Here is a 14499-nt window from a genome sequence, read left to right on the forward strand (position 1 = left end):
ATCAAGATATATCAACTAGCTAAGATTAAGGCTGAGTGCCGACTCACCCATTAGTTTGAGATACCAAAGAAAGCACACACCACCAAATCTCAAGAGAAAAGGCCTGCTTTACTTCGTATAATCCTGACTCCTCTGGAACAGGACAGAGCATCCACCTTACTTTAGTACTTTACGTCATATTTCTTAGTGTTTCATAATGATCAGGACTTAAACTTCTGAACTCATTCTTGTTGTAAAATCTTTGCACAGAGATAGTGCCAAAAAAGCCCCCAAGTCTCTGCAAAAAGAATAGGAAGCTACATGTACCAAAATATGTTTTGTACGCACCAAGTTCCAGCTTACATGTCAATATAAATATAGAAAGCAAGAACACCAAGCACGTAGGGAAAGAACTGCATTGCATTCACTGACATTCAGGCTGCGGTGGTAGGTTTTGTCCTGGTCTTCCTCTTACCCACAGTTCCACCGTCATTCAATTAGCCAAGTACCAAAGTATAAAAACCCTTCTAGAATCAAGGGAAATAGGACAAATTATGTTTCCTTTGCTACATCTTCCACTTCCAGAGTCTTTTTCAATTAAGAGGCAATATAGCATGACCATAAAAATTATCACAGGCTCCTAAAAGATCCACTTGGCTTTGGGAAGAGCCTTTGAAATGTTCTACAAATTCTGCCAGAGTGTTCAAAAGTCATTTAAAATCTTTGGAAAAGATTCAAACTGTGCCTGAGAGAGAGAATTACTTCTATAATTGAAAGAACAGCAAAACACAGATTCTGTAATAGAGATCTCTTGGGAGATCAAAAAATCAGCTACCTTGTCAACTCACAGCATACATTTGGGCTGCTTTTTTCTGCATTTGTTGGTTTCAAGGTGATAATTTATTATTTAATAAAATACAGTCAGAGCACTTTGCATAGGAAGTTCCAGAACCCTAAAAATCTGTGTGTAGAAGAAAAGAAAGTTAGCCTTCCTGCCAGCCTATAAGTAGTTTCATCCCGTCTACAGACTAAATGCACGTACTTGTGCTATGCTGCGAGTTACTTGCATACCTCTGGCACAGAGCAGTTCATTTAAAGAGACTTATTTCCAGTTGTTTATTCTTTCTCCCTAAGATAGTTAAGTGGTTGCTTCGTGGAGTAAAAAGCCACGCATAGAAAGGTATCCAAATGCAATGACCCTTGTAGCAGAAGACATTGATCACAGTAACAAAATAGGTCTCTGATGAGCAATAGCATTAAGATGACATTATTGGGGCATCTATCTGGTCTTCCAATACCTTCAGATACTTTACTGAATTTCATTTGTCAGAAAAGCCCTCTGCTTTCCAGATCACAAACACAAGTACAACTATTTCCTTCTCTGAAGCGGGCAAGTGCATTTCATCCCTCCCATTTCATTCTGGGCAGAGGGCTGGGTACATGATAAAGCAGAAGTAATTCAGGGTCAATTTCTATCCATTTTAGGCATAAGGGAGTTGTTTGTTTCCTTCTTTCATTGCAATTTTTTGTGATGTTTCTTGTTGAGTTTTTGTGGGGTTGTTTGTTTGTTTGTTTTTATTGCTGTTGTTTTGTTTCAGTGGTTGTTGGTTTGTTTGAAAATCGTTTTTAAGTTGGTTTATCCAGCCCTGAACAAATCACAAAGTTTAGTCTGTCTTTTCTGGGTGTGTTTTTAGTGAATGTACTCCATTTCTTTAGTAACTTACTGCAGCCTTCAGTCTCTAATTAGGCATGCAGTCTGCTTTTTGCATATATAAACAGTTTCCATAGACATTAACTGGAGCCATATTTGCAGAATGGAAGATGAAATGCAACCATTAGTGGCTTGTCTGGTTTTGCTGGTTGTGCTCATTAACTGTTCACTGTCTGCAAGGCTGCGCTTTCGTGATGATGCCGATTCAGGGGATCAAAGCATTGCTGCCTATTTTTTTTTTTTTTTAAAGTCAAAGCTTGTCTAGTGCTATTGCTCTATAGAGCTTTTTATCCTGCAATATAACCTTGCAAGACAGACACACAAATATGAGGTAGGTCTATGGGGCTGTATATGATTATTCTTGTATAACCAAATTTCTTGGGCCGTGAAGTTTGGTGCCTTTTCTTCTTTAACCAGCAAAAATGAGGAGAGATTAGTTAGTACAAAGAGAGAAGCACAGCAGAAATAATTAAAACAAAGTGTTTCATGGTGAATCAAAGCTTATACAAGGAAAGAGGGAAAAATTATAATACAGTAGTATAGCACTACCACAAAGCTGTGAAAACCAGATACAGGGAAACAATCATGATCCAGAAGACTCGCTTCCACCTCAGGGATGTGTGTTTGAGGCAGCTCCTTAAAGGAGTGCTGCTGTCAACTACAGAAGCTGTGACTTGGCTATATGTCTTTTGTGATCACTTTTTGCATAGTGTTCTGATTTTTCTCTTTCCAGCTGACAAGAAAAACTATTCAAAGCTAACCACAATTTTCTTGCAGTGTGGAGGGGAGTTCCTCAATGGTTATGCTTTTGAGCATGTACAAACGACATCTCAATGGTTCTTAAGAGTACAGTGACAGGGTATTCTCAGCCCTCACCTTACTTTAAATCGCAGAGTCAGAGAATATTAAAAGGACTACTCTATGGCCACAAGTTCATTATGAAAACACAACTGTATTTCTATTATAATCAGAAGGCCCTGAAAGACATTATTTCTTCTGAACTCTGCACTCATTTGCTACTATTAAAATGCAAACATAGGTAGTTTCACATGCTTTATTTTTGTACCCACCAAAGTACTCTCTGGCTGGTTTACTGTCCTCCCACAGGCTTCCCAACATATCTTCACTTGCATCAAAGCTCTATATCATCAGGATTCACAATTGCTCCTTCACAGAAAGACCTACCACCTCTTTTCACACTGTGGAAATGGACCGTACTTGTCAGGCTACCTGGATAGATGGGTTTCGTATACTCAAATGCCTTGTGGGGGGGAAAAAGAAGACTCGCTCTACCTGCCTTGTGTCTACAGTGCAATGAACAATAGACTTCGCTGATAAATGCAAAGAAGATGAATAAGAAGGAGAGATGAAAAGATGCCAGTAGTATACAGTCTCTGTCCTGGTTTTGGTTCGGATAGAGCTAATTTTCCTCTCAGTAGCTGCTGTGTTATGGATTTAGTACAAGAAGAATGTTGATAACACGTTTTTAGTTGTTGCTATGAAATCAAGGACTTCTTCCAGTCTCCCAAATTCAGCTAATGATCAGGTGTGCAGGAGCTGGGAGGGAGCATAGCCAGACAGCCAAGCTGGCCAGTGGAAACATTCCATACCACAGACATCATGTTTGATTTATGAACAGGGTTGGCTGGGGGGCGAGAATCTCTCTGCTCTTCTTTTTTTCCCCATGACTTTGAATCTTCTCTTGTCTGGGAGTCTGACCTTATCTGAGAGTTCAGTCTTTTTTAGGAGTTTTGCAGAATTCGCAAAAATCTGCGAGTTCGGGGTTCTGCAATCACTGCTCAGGAACTGGCTGCAGATCAGTCATCGGGTGTTGAGAAAACTTGTATTGTATATAGTTTGTTTTGCATATTCATTATTATCATTATAATTAGTAGTAACAGTATTAGTATTTCCTTTATTGCCTTATTAAACTGTCTTTAACTCAACCCACAAGCTTTCCCTTTTGTCCATTTCTCCTCCCCATCGCACTGGGGGGCAAAGGGAGGGGTAAGCAAGCAGCTGTCGGGTCCTAGTTGCCAGCTGCCAGGTTAAACCACAACAGTCTAGAAAAGCAATCATGGAGATAACCACATACTTCAGACTACTACTATTTCAAAATTTCTGTAAGTCACCTAATTTTTTCCAAATATCAGAAAACGTTCCAGAAAAGATTTATACACCCATTGCCAGACAGCCTTAAAATATATGAAGGTATACACACATGAGTAGACAGATATATGTACACATAACTTTCCCCACAAATTTGCCATCATTTTATCCTTTGCTTATCATAGCTACTTTTACAGAAAATATCATCTAAATTTGTTGTTTAGAGATTGCGTAATGTAAAAATAAGAAAAAAAGGCCAAACTGAAAAGCATGCATGAAACACACTTCATATCTCTAACCCTTTGACTATCTCACAAAACTTCAAGGACAGTACTCAGTGTTGTAGGAGAATTTCAGAAAAGCTGAGAATCCCTGTCCTTAGTCTGCTTATGGAACTCAAGCAAAATACCGTCACAAGGCCCAAAACCATACGCAAACGCTATGCAACATAGTCCAAACTCCTGCTGAGATAACCAAACAGCCGCCTTAGACACAGCTAACACAACCAGTACCACTCTGCCAATTTGGTTAATAAATGACACTCACTCTATGCTGCTTCTCCTTTATGTCTTCAGATTATCAAGGCTACAATAATCATCAGCCAGATTCTTCAAAGCCTAATGACAGAAATTATTCAGATTCTCACACTGGCACGTGTTAGTTCGAGACAGAATGAGTCAGTAACTTAATCCTTTACCTTGACCTAAGGCTTTACAACATATATGACCACAAGATAGTACTTGCAGAACTGGTTCAGAATAGATAGGTCTCATCAGCTTGTTTTAGCTGTTACGTTACTGCTGTATGACAATAATTCTCTGGATATTACTTTTCTGGAAATGGAAATGTTGAGCTGCACTGCTACATTTGTCTTTCTCCCATCTAACACTGATGGCCAGCAAGATCTAAACCTCTGATAAGAGTTGTCAGAAGTGGGGATGGAAACATTCACCAACAATTACAAGTGTCACTTAGAGTAGCCTTTTGCCTTTGAGAAGAGCAACCACACCTTTGAGAGAACTGAGTGAATAGTGCTGTATTTTGAGATGCTCCTACTGCATAAAATTTGGTTTAAAACTGCTTTCAAAGGAAAGGACAGGGTCTAAAGTTAAAAGGTAATATGAGAAGAGTAAAAGTCATAAGAAGAAACTAGAGAGAATGTAGTGAACTAGAAATAGAAATCAGAAGATAAATTAGAAATCTAACAGCTAAAGTAGAAAAGAATCTAAAGCGGAAGGAATAAAGGAATACAGCAAAGGAAAGCAGACAAAGAGATGGGCAATTTAGAGTTCGTAAAATATTCAGAAAAGTTCATTTTTATCATCAGTAAATTATGAGAAAAGGTATATGAGCCAAAATGTACAAATGAAGGTAAATACATATGCAAAGTACTGACTGTCTAGTAAAACACATATTGTGTTACATAGCAAAAGCTAAGAGGTATATAGCTCTTGCTCACCAAACACATGAACTGCCCACCTGTACGTTACACCAATACATTATATTTTGATCTGCTGCACCCCAGGTAGAAACCTATTACAAACAAAGAAATGATTCTGTTTGAATATTTTATCTGTGAAATATGAGCCTTTGGGGGGCTTTCCATAACATTCACTTTCAAATCTTAATTTCAAATTTATTCTGGCTTTGATTGAAGTTCAGTGCCAGAGCACTTGCAAAACTATCACACATCAGCAACACCAAGGCTTCTGCCTATCAAAGTCTCTGAGGGGGGAAGAACATTTATTTAATGTAATAAACCACAGCCTCCCCACCACGCTGTCTCATACTTTGTTCTTTATGTGCAAGTGAAACAGGTTGAGGCAGAGGATTATAAGGCCTGCTTTATCAGGAACATTCATTCTGATTCCCTTTCTCAAAATTCTTACTGTAATAAGTTATCTCAGAGAGATTCCGTTGTTTTTTTTTTTTTCTTCCTTTGCAGAGATGTATATGGTGCACAGCTACAGAACTTATATCTGTACTTCAGCATTTGCCTGCTCTCTTTCTGTCTCCATGATGTGTGTGCCTCCACTGCTGAGGACACTGATGATCCCCACAGTGATGGCCAAGTACTAATTTCCAGAGCAGGAACAGTTACAGTGATAAGCAAGACCTGGAGCTTCTCGAGCACTTTTCTCTTTTACATGGCTCTGGCCTTCACCTTTCCAGGCACAAACAGTCTGGCTCCGTCTTCCTTACAGCGTGCCTTCAGGTATTTGCACACATTTATGAGATTCCCCCAAGCCTTCTCTACTCCAGGCTGAACTGTCACAGCTCTCTCAGCCTTTCCCCAAAGGACAGGAGCTCCAGTCCCATCGCCATCTTCATCACCCTTTGCTGCCACTCTCTCCAGTAGCTGCATATCTCTCTTACGCTGGGGAGCCCAGAACTGGGCTCAGCACTCCAGATGTGGCCTAACCTGTGCTGAGCAGAGGGAAAGGATCCCCTCCCTTGCCCTGCTGACAGCACTCCTCCCAGTTCAGCCCAGGCTGCCCTTACCCCCATGCCACGGGACCACAGCCCTGGTTCCTGTTCAGCTGGGTCCATCAGCACCCCCCATACCTTTTCTGCCTCCCCGCTGCTCAGCCTCCAGCACATACTGAAATGGAAAGCAACGCTTCTCAGGATTTGCCTGGGGGTTATTATTACTGTTTAAAATTCAAGTCAATTTTCAGAGTGCTGAGTATTAGATCTGACAGGAAAGGTTTAATATTTTCAAAGCTTTTCCATGCAAACTCAATTTTCCACATAAAACCAAGACCTTTTATAGAGTTTCACAGTTAGAGAAGCATATGCGCTCTAGAAGAGTTAATAAGAACAGGCAGTGTTATTTAGGATCCGGGTTCAAGTCTCTGCAGTCCTTCCCACAGACTTTTGACCTTTTGGATTTCTTACTGTCCAGGTGAAAGCCTTGACCACAGGAGTCCTGATCGTTCTGCCTGATCTTTTCCTGTGACACAATCACGCACTTTCTCACCAACTACAGCAAATGCAAGGCACCCACTCAAAGGTCTGTAAAACTCGATGCATTCTTACAGAAGCTCTCCTAACCCACTGTAGTCAGCGTCACCTAAGATCCTGTCTGGTAGATAAACAACTTTTTATTATTTACCATAACCATACAGTATAAATGACCTAATGAAGGGAAAAGAATCCCCAATTGCAAATTACAGTAAAACACGATAAAATCTCCTATCAAAGTCATTATCTGAACCATCGATGCAGTCAAGTGCAAGATGCATCAGATCTATAAAAGGGACTTGTTTATCCAGCAGGATTTCAAGTCTTTAAGAAAACAGCATCAATAGGAAGAGTCTTACAACTTAAATCCCAGCACAGAAGAATCTCAGATCCCAAGTAAACATTTTGCCAACAATTAGTTAAACTAAAGAGGCAGGAATACTTCATGCATGGAACGCTAACCATTTTTCTGCCTCTTAATAGTGCAGAAAATTTTTCGAAGAGTGTTTTTATTGCACTAAATTCAATGAAGTAATTTAATAGTTTAGACAGGCCCCATAAACGTAACCCTCATGAATGTACAGTTCCTATTCTCTCCTTTGCCATTCAAAACACTGCTAGATTTGACTGGAGAGTTTTATAAAACAGAGATGCACAGAGGAGAATATACTCAGCTTAGAGATAAAATCTTGTCAAAAGCAACAGCATTTCCTGTCCATTGTTCCCCCTTATTTATCAAGCTTGTTTGCTCTCATTTTCTCAAAATGGAAATTCAGTCACTGCAAACATAGTCCTAAAGTCTACAGTTTGGCCAGACGTGGAAATGTGTCTTGTCAATATACTAAACATATGTGTGCACAATGCATCAAGAAACTTCAGCCAAGACACCAGCCTTTATATTTCTTTACTCGTTCTTCCTCTGTAAAAAATGTGCTGTAGAAAATTGAAGTGTAAATAAGGTCGTGCAACTACCAACAGCTGCAGTGATTTACAATAAAGAGCAAAAATGAGAGGTTCTCTCCACATTTGCATCCATCAGACTTAACCATATAAGAAGAAATCCGTTGTGCTCCTAACACATCAGGTATAATCACAGGGAGGTCTGCTTACAGTTTCTTGCATCATAAAATCATTAAAAAAAAAAACCCCTCAGAAAAGTACCTGGGTTTGGGAGTTTGATTAAAATATAATGAAAAGCATCTTTTTAAATACCCTTTTATTTTTCAGTTAGGATCCTGTACTTCTGCACTAAAGATGAGTGAATTTTCCAGAAGTCTGTGTTTCTTTTCAAGTAATTGCTTATTTACCAGTACCAGAAGCAGCGAAAATATTGCATACATCTTGAAACAAATCAAGGAAGTCTCTCCATTGACTTCAGTTAACCTCAGCTTAAAACTTCAATAATGTTGGATGCAATTCTGTGTAGAGGACAGAATTCTCTGCCTGTCTTGAAGCCCTGAAGATGAGCATTTCGACATCAGTTTTGCATGTTTTTCCAACTCAGAACTGCTGAGGCAAGCTAATATACTCACTTGGAAATGTTCAGAACCATTTTCAGCTTCAGATAGAAATAGCTTGGTCTCATTTTTTTCAGGTTAAAAATAATTGAAAGGTATTTACATAAGTGGCTGCCTTTGCTCAGAGGAACACAAATGGGAAATCATCTGCGTAACAAATTAAGAGGGGTCAATGTTAGCAGAGTTACGTGGAGGCCTGTGATGTGGTCAGGTTGCAGGCAAGGCTGTAAGTCAGGAAAGTCAACAGAGCACCTACCCCTTATAACAGAGTTGTTTCCTGTAGATGTGGTATCTCACTCTTACAAGTTATAACTTCACCCACACATTTTCCAAAGTGAGTAAAACCAAGTATTTTATTGATGTAATGCATGAGATACTAGTCCGAGAAATCCAATACACTATTGAAAGATGACTATTATTGAAGATCCCAGCAGTTCAGCTAGACACATTTCAGAAATGAATCTTGAAACTGCTCATCCCCTGCCTCTTTATTCTTTAAGTGCCCATTGATTGAGACTATGATGTGCATCCTCAAGCACAAAGGGTTAATTACTGCATACCACTATTACTTAAAATAATTCCAGTAAAAAAGGCAGCTATAATAGCCTATTGTGTACTTACTTTGAAGAAGTCTGAGCACATTTTCTTTAGAAATCATAGCAATTTTTATGTTCCTGGCAAACAAAGAAATAATTACCCTTGAAGTCATTGGAATCAACAATGTGCACACTACAAAAAAAACAACTGGAAAGAAAAGTATCCATTTCAGCCTACTTAGACTACAACAATTCCCCAAATTTAAAGGACAGTCAACTCTAGCAACAAAACTTGACAATCGCTTTTCTCGCTTCCTCTCTTTCTTTCATTTTATTCATTCTTTGGTAACATATAGCTAAAATTTCTGTGAAAAAGCAAGGCCTTATAAGCACATACAGGCATTTTAAAAGCTGTCTCTCTGTATATTCTATGAGTCAGAGACAGGTAAAGGAAAACACAAAAGGAACCTAGAAAAACAGAGAAAATGGAGGAAAAATTAATGAGTGAAATCTTCTGAAACAAGCCTCTCCACAGCACTTTCTACAAAACTGTTCATTGCCGGACAGCTTGGAAAGCATTCCTGCTTGTTCACAGGAACAAAGAACTCCCTTAAATGTGGGATTCATTCTAAGGAAATTCACAAATCCCACTGAGCAGTTCAGAGAAGACAGGGACAGGCTGTCTCTGTGTCCCTGTGCTAAAACAAATGTTTGCACAGCCTGGAAAGCAATGGTAATAGTAATGGTAATAAACAATAATCCTTCCCAGGCTTTCTTGGTTTTATTCTCTTGCTCTGCAAACTTCAAAATGCTGGAGAAAACAAATGTTTAGCTCTTCATTAAAATTCATTCAGTGATTCCTCCATCCAATCACAAAATATAAACTGAGGAGACAGAGAATATAGACGTCTCCCATAGAAATGCCAACAGCAGAAAGCTATGAGCTCAGCAGACAACTTGGTATATACTACCAAAATTTAGTGGAAAACCCAGCTTTTTCTACCGCTGCAAATCTTCTATTCAGCCAATGCTCCTCTGCAATGACTATTTTCCCCAGTTTTACCTCAGGTGACTTTCTTCACTGAGGATGAAGAGCAACCATTCTGCCACGTTAGAAAAAAGTGCCCTGCTTAATAACGATACGCAGTAAGAAATTGCTCCTTGGTCCCAACAGGATCAGATGCCAGTGAGGGCCAGTTGCGCTTTGCTTATATACGAGGTCAATTGTCAAGCAGACTGTTAGCTTTGAAGTCACTGGTGAGTTCAAATCCAACACATATACAAGGCTTTTTATACAAAGGAGAAACGGGCTTGAAGAAGTGAACATCAGTAAGAATAGAAATAATTTCTTTTCTTGGGGGAAGCAATTGTGTGCCAATGATCTCCCTTGTACAATTTAGCTTCTTTTTTTTTTTTTCTTAGCATGCTAATATAAAAGAATGGACAACCTAAGAAAATGGTTAGCAGAGGGAATGAGAAATAATACAGCTTACTGTATTTCAGATTAGCTATGCTTTCACAAAAAGACTGCTCCAGCATGCTGAACAAAACACCATTCCCTTGTGGGTTAGATAGGAGAAATTACCTTTTCAGGTTTTAATTTTAAACTTAAATTTATGAAACACTAATCCATGCTCCATTAAAGATAACATTTGCCAGTACAGTCAGCAAAGCAGGAACGCTTGCGAGCTTTCAGAAGCGTTTTTTTAGAGAAAAATCATTGGAGTCAGCCATTTCCATTGTTAACAGTTCTCCATCTGGCAACACTCCAACAAGGAACTGGCATAAGAATTTGTGCAATCTGTTCTCCTTAAATCAGCCAGAGATTTTGCTTTTCTTATTTCTCAGTATACAGGGACTTATTGCAAGGGGATGGGACAAAATAGAAGTCAGAGCACTTTGCTTCTTTTCCTTTTTTTTTTTTTTTTAATATACGTCAAGATATAACCATAGATCAGATCAAAGACCTACTATGTCCAGTAGCCCAACCGAACCTGTCTGATAGTGGAGTATGTCACAGAAAAATGGCTACATGGGCAGGACAAATGAAGTGTTATTTCCCCAAAATACTCTTTTAGTCTCCAGCAAATTGCCGTTCAGAAATTTCTGGAGCCAGAAACATTGTCTTGATATTTACAAGTCCTCCGTGGATTTTTCCCATTGCTTTTCTGAACTCATGTAAACTTTCAGCATTCAGAACATTCTGCATGTTGTGTGATCAACTACTGCTTTTTTATCAGTGCTGAACTGACCACCTGCTGATTTCATTTGTTATCCCTTAATTCTTGTACTGGAGAAGAAAAAAGGAAACAAACTGTTCCCTGTTTCTGCCTCTCCATTATGTTCTTTCTTAGCCATCTCTTTTCTAACCTGAAGAATCTTTCACTGTATCATTGATTGTGCAGAAGTTTCAGGACCTTGTTAACATCTTCCTATGTATCTTCTCTAGTTATACCTAGAAGCCTATTTCAATGTTGAGGAGAGAGAACCAGGAATAGGCACTGTATTCTGGGTGTTTTTGATTTGCTCTATTTCATCCTAACATACCTAGCATATTATGTGTTTTTTAGGATAATACTGAGAAATAAGCTAATATTTTCATCACATCATCCATCAGGATGCTAAAATTTGATTCCTAATTGGAAACCGTTCTCAAGCCATCATTTTATACGTACAGATAGGATAATTTTTCTCTGTCGTGCATCACTTTATTTATCCGCATAGTTTCATCTGCCATTTCTTTTGCTCAATGACTTCAGCTCATAAGTCAACTGTCTATTCGCTCAATTTTCAACATTATTTTGATCATGATCATTTTCAAGATTATATGTTGATCAGCACCGACTCCAATACAAACTTCTCTCTAATGACACCAATACCTCTCCACTTCAAAAACTGATCATCTGTTTCTATGTTCTTTCCACTTTTTAACCAATTATTTATTTGTGCAAGGACAATATGTAACTTTTAGCAACTCAGTGGGCATCTTCATTCTCTGAAGCCCCTTTAGTGAAGTTTAACTGTCAAGCACTTTTTCAATATTAATCTGCATCATTGGTAATGCCCTTATCCACTTGTTTTTTGGCTACTCAAAATAAATCTGACAAATTTGTGAGGCATAACTTCCCTTCACAGAAATTATGCTAACTCTTCCTCCTTTTGTACCCATTTCTGTAGTGGTCTCCTTCAGAGCCTTGTCAGTTCTTCTGTTGGTCAAAGGGTCAGTCAATGGCTGGTGTGCATGGATACACCTTCAGATTTCTCATGAGGCCCCAACTAAAGAGCCACAAAACTAGGAAAGAGAAAGCCCTGCAAGCACTTAAAGGGAAAAAAACCAAACAGCAATTACACAGTTTTCAAAATCAGATACAGGGAAGGAAAAAAAAAGGGTAAATCAATAATGTTGTCTCTTTCTGCTGTAGCTTAAATCGAGCTACACTTTTGTGTACTACACATTCATTAGTCATGACAAGTCTTTGATCTTGACTAATAGACAAAGGCGTAGAATAGCAGAGTATCTAAAGGATCCAGTTGGCTTCCCTGTAGCAGTGATGACATTTGTCCCTCTATTACCATAGAAACTGAGTCAACAATACTAGTGCTTGCAGATAATATCTCACCCAAATACCCTGTATGCTATCAAGTATTAATATTTGCAAAATATATGACAATGACCATCATGCGGGACAATTTCATGGGAACAATAGGCTGGAGAAATTTACTCTTCCAAGATTGATACTTTAACAAGCACAGTCAAAATTATGTCTTTATCTGCAAATGCATATTTCTCAAACACATCTAGAAATTATCTCTGTATTTTTATGACATGATTAAGTAGCCTTAGTTTGCTAGTACTTGCTCACACATCTTTGATGAACGGCTGTTCAAAGAATATTTAGAGCGGCTATTCTTCTCCTAACTATTGTAGTGGCACAGAAGTGGAACTGCATAAGTAGTTAATTTTATTTATTTTGCCATTAGATTTAAATTATTTAACTGGTTAAGGATGATGACCTTATTACCTCCCCCAGTTATAGATCACATAAAAGAGGAAAAAGTATCTACTTCAAGATGCAACAGAGAATGCGCAGAACAGGTTGAGTTTCCATTTAATTACTGCTTAGATTTTTAACTCAATACATAGCTCAAAATATTCATGCCTGTATATCAAAATTCAGAGAATTAGTCCCACACAAGATATATGTTTTTTTGATTTTTTTTCTGAGGTACAGTAACAGTCAGATAAGGAATTCTTTGCAAAATTGATTGCTCTTCTTTCACCCAAATACCAGAGAAAACATCTGAAGTCCCAATAAAGTTTTCCAATTTCCTTTAAATGTGGTGTCTCTCACTTTTTCTCCACTTCTGAATAATTCCCTCGATATTTAAAATGCATCACGTCTTTTTAATAGCACTAACTGAAAGTTTCATATAAACTGTTGCAGAAGAGTCTTTGTAAAATAGGTGCTGGAAAGCAAGTGAGCCACTGATAATGGCCTTATCTCAATGGCTTGGAGTTCTGCATACCTTACCAGGTTACTCAAATCACCCCATCTCACAGTTCAGGCTGCTGGACCGATATAGCTGCAAGGCACTTATCTTCCCTGTACCAGAAAAGGAATCGTAGCCCTTGGCAACAGCACAACACGAGCATTTGCTAAACAAACATATGTCTGAGCTACAGTCATTAGTAAAAGTGTGTCTCTAGCTTCGCTTAACTGGCCTTGGGAGTGAGTCGAGAAAAACTGAATTAAAGTTCAGTTAATTATGTGTGAGAGCCTTGACAAAAGGATTAATGTGAAGTAACTATTCCACTCCAGAAGGTAATTCAGATTATTCCCTTTTGTGTCCTCCCCACATGAAGAAGCCATTTGTAAATCAACCACCCTACTCCCAACTCAGCTGGACTTTTAAGAATATGTGGTTTAGAAATACAAATAATTCCATCAAGTCCAATAACCCCACCTATGTGCTTAAAAGTGTTCACCTCTAAACAAACTAAATTAGGTCTTATGCTTATTTTGCATACTTCTCTCTTCCCCTTGGCAACAGGAACTTCTACAATAGTATTCAAAGAAACTAGAGTAAGGTAGATGTGTATTTAAGTGTTCCACTCTAGGGAACGCTATTCACATCTTATTACCTTATTACTTATCACATATTATTACCAGCATACTCAAAAACCTGTCCTTCTAAGAGAAATGCTCTAGTCAAAACAGAAATTATGGTTTCATGCATAGATTACTAGGAGATATCCTTTGGTCCACGTTGTGAGGCAGTCTGATCAGGCCCTTGCGGCCATCCCTTCCAGCCAGAAATCTCCAGGACATTGCTGGAACACAGTTATTATTTTAGTCATGAATTTCAATTTAAATAATGAGTCAAACTTATGGCAGCTGCTGTCCAGTAAGGATATAGCTTTCCTTAAACTCCTCCGTTATTAAAATCTGTTAGAAACCAGAGGAAGCAAGCATGTGCATTAAATTAGCAGTACCAAAATGAGGAAGAACTTCTTCCCTCTGAGGGTGACGGAGCACTGGAACAGGCTGCCCAGGGAGGTTGTGGAGTCTCCTTCTCTGCAGATATTCAAGACCCGCCTGGACAAGGTCCTGTGCAGCCTGCTGTAGGTGACCCTGCTTCGGCAGGAGGGTTGGACTAGATGACCCACAGAGGTCCCTTCCAA

The sequence above is a fragment of the Opisthocomus hoazin genome, chromosome 6, assembly GCF_030867145.1.
Source record: "Opisthocomus hoazin isolate bOpiHoa1 chromosome 6, bOpiHoa1.hap1, whole genome shotgun sequence".
NCBI lineage: Eukaryota > Metazoa > Chordata > Aves > Opisthocomiformes > Opisthocomidae > Opisthocomus > Opisthocomus hoazin.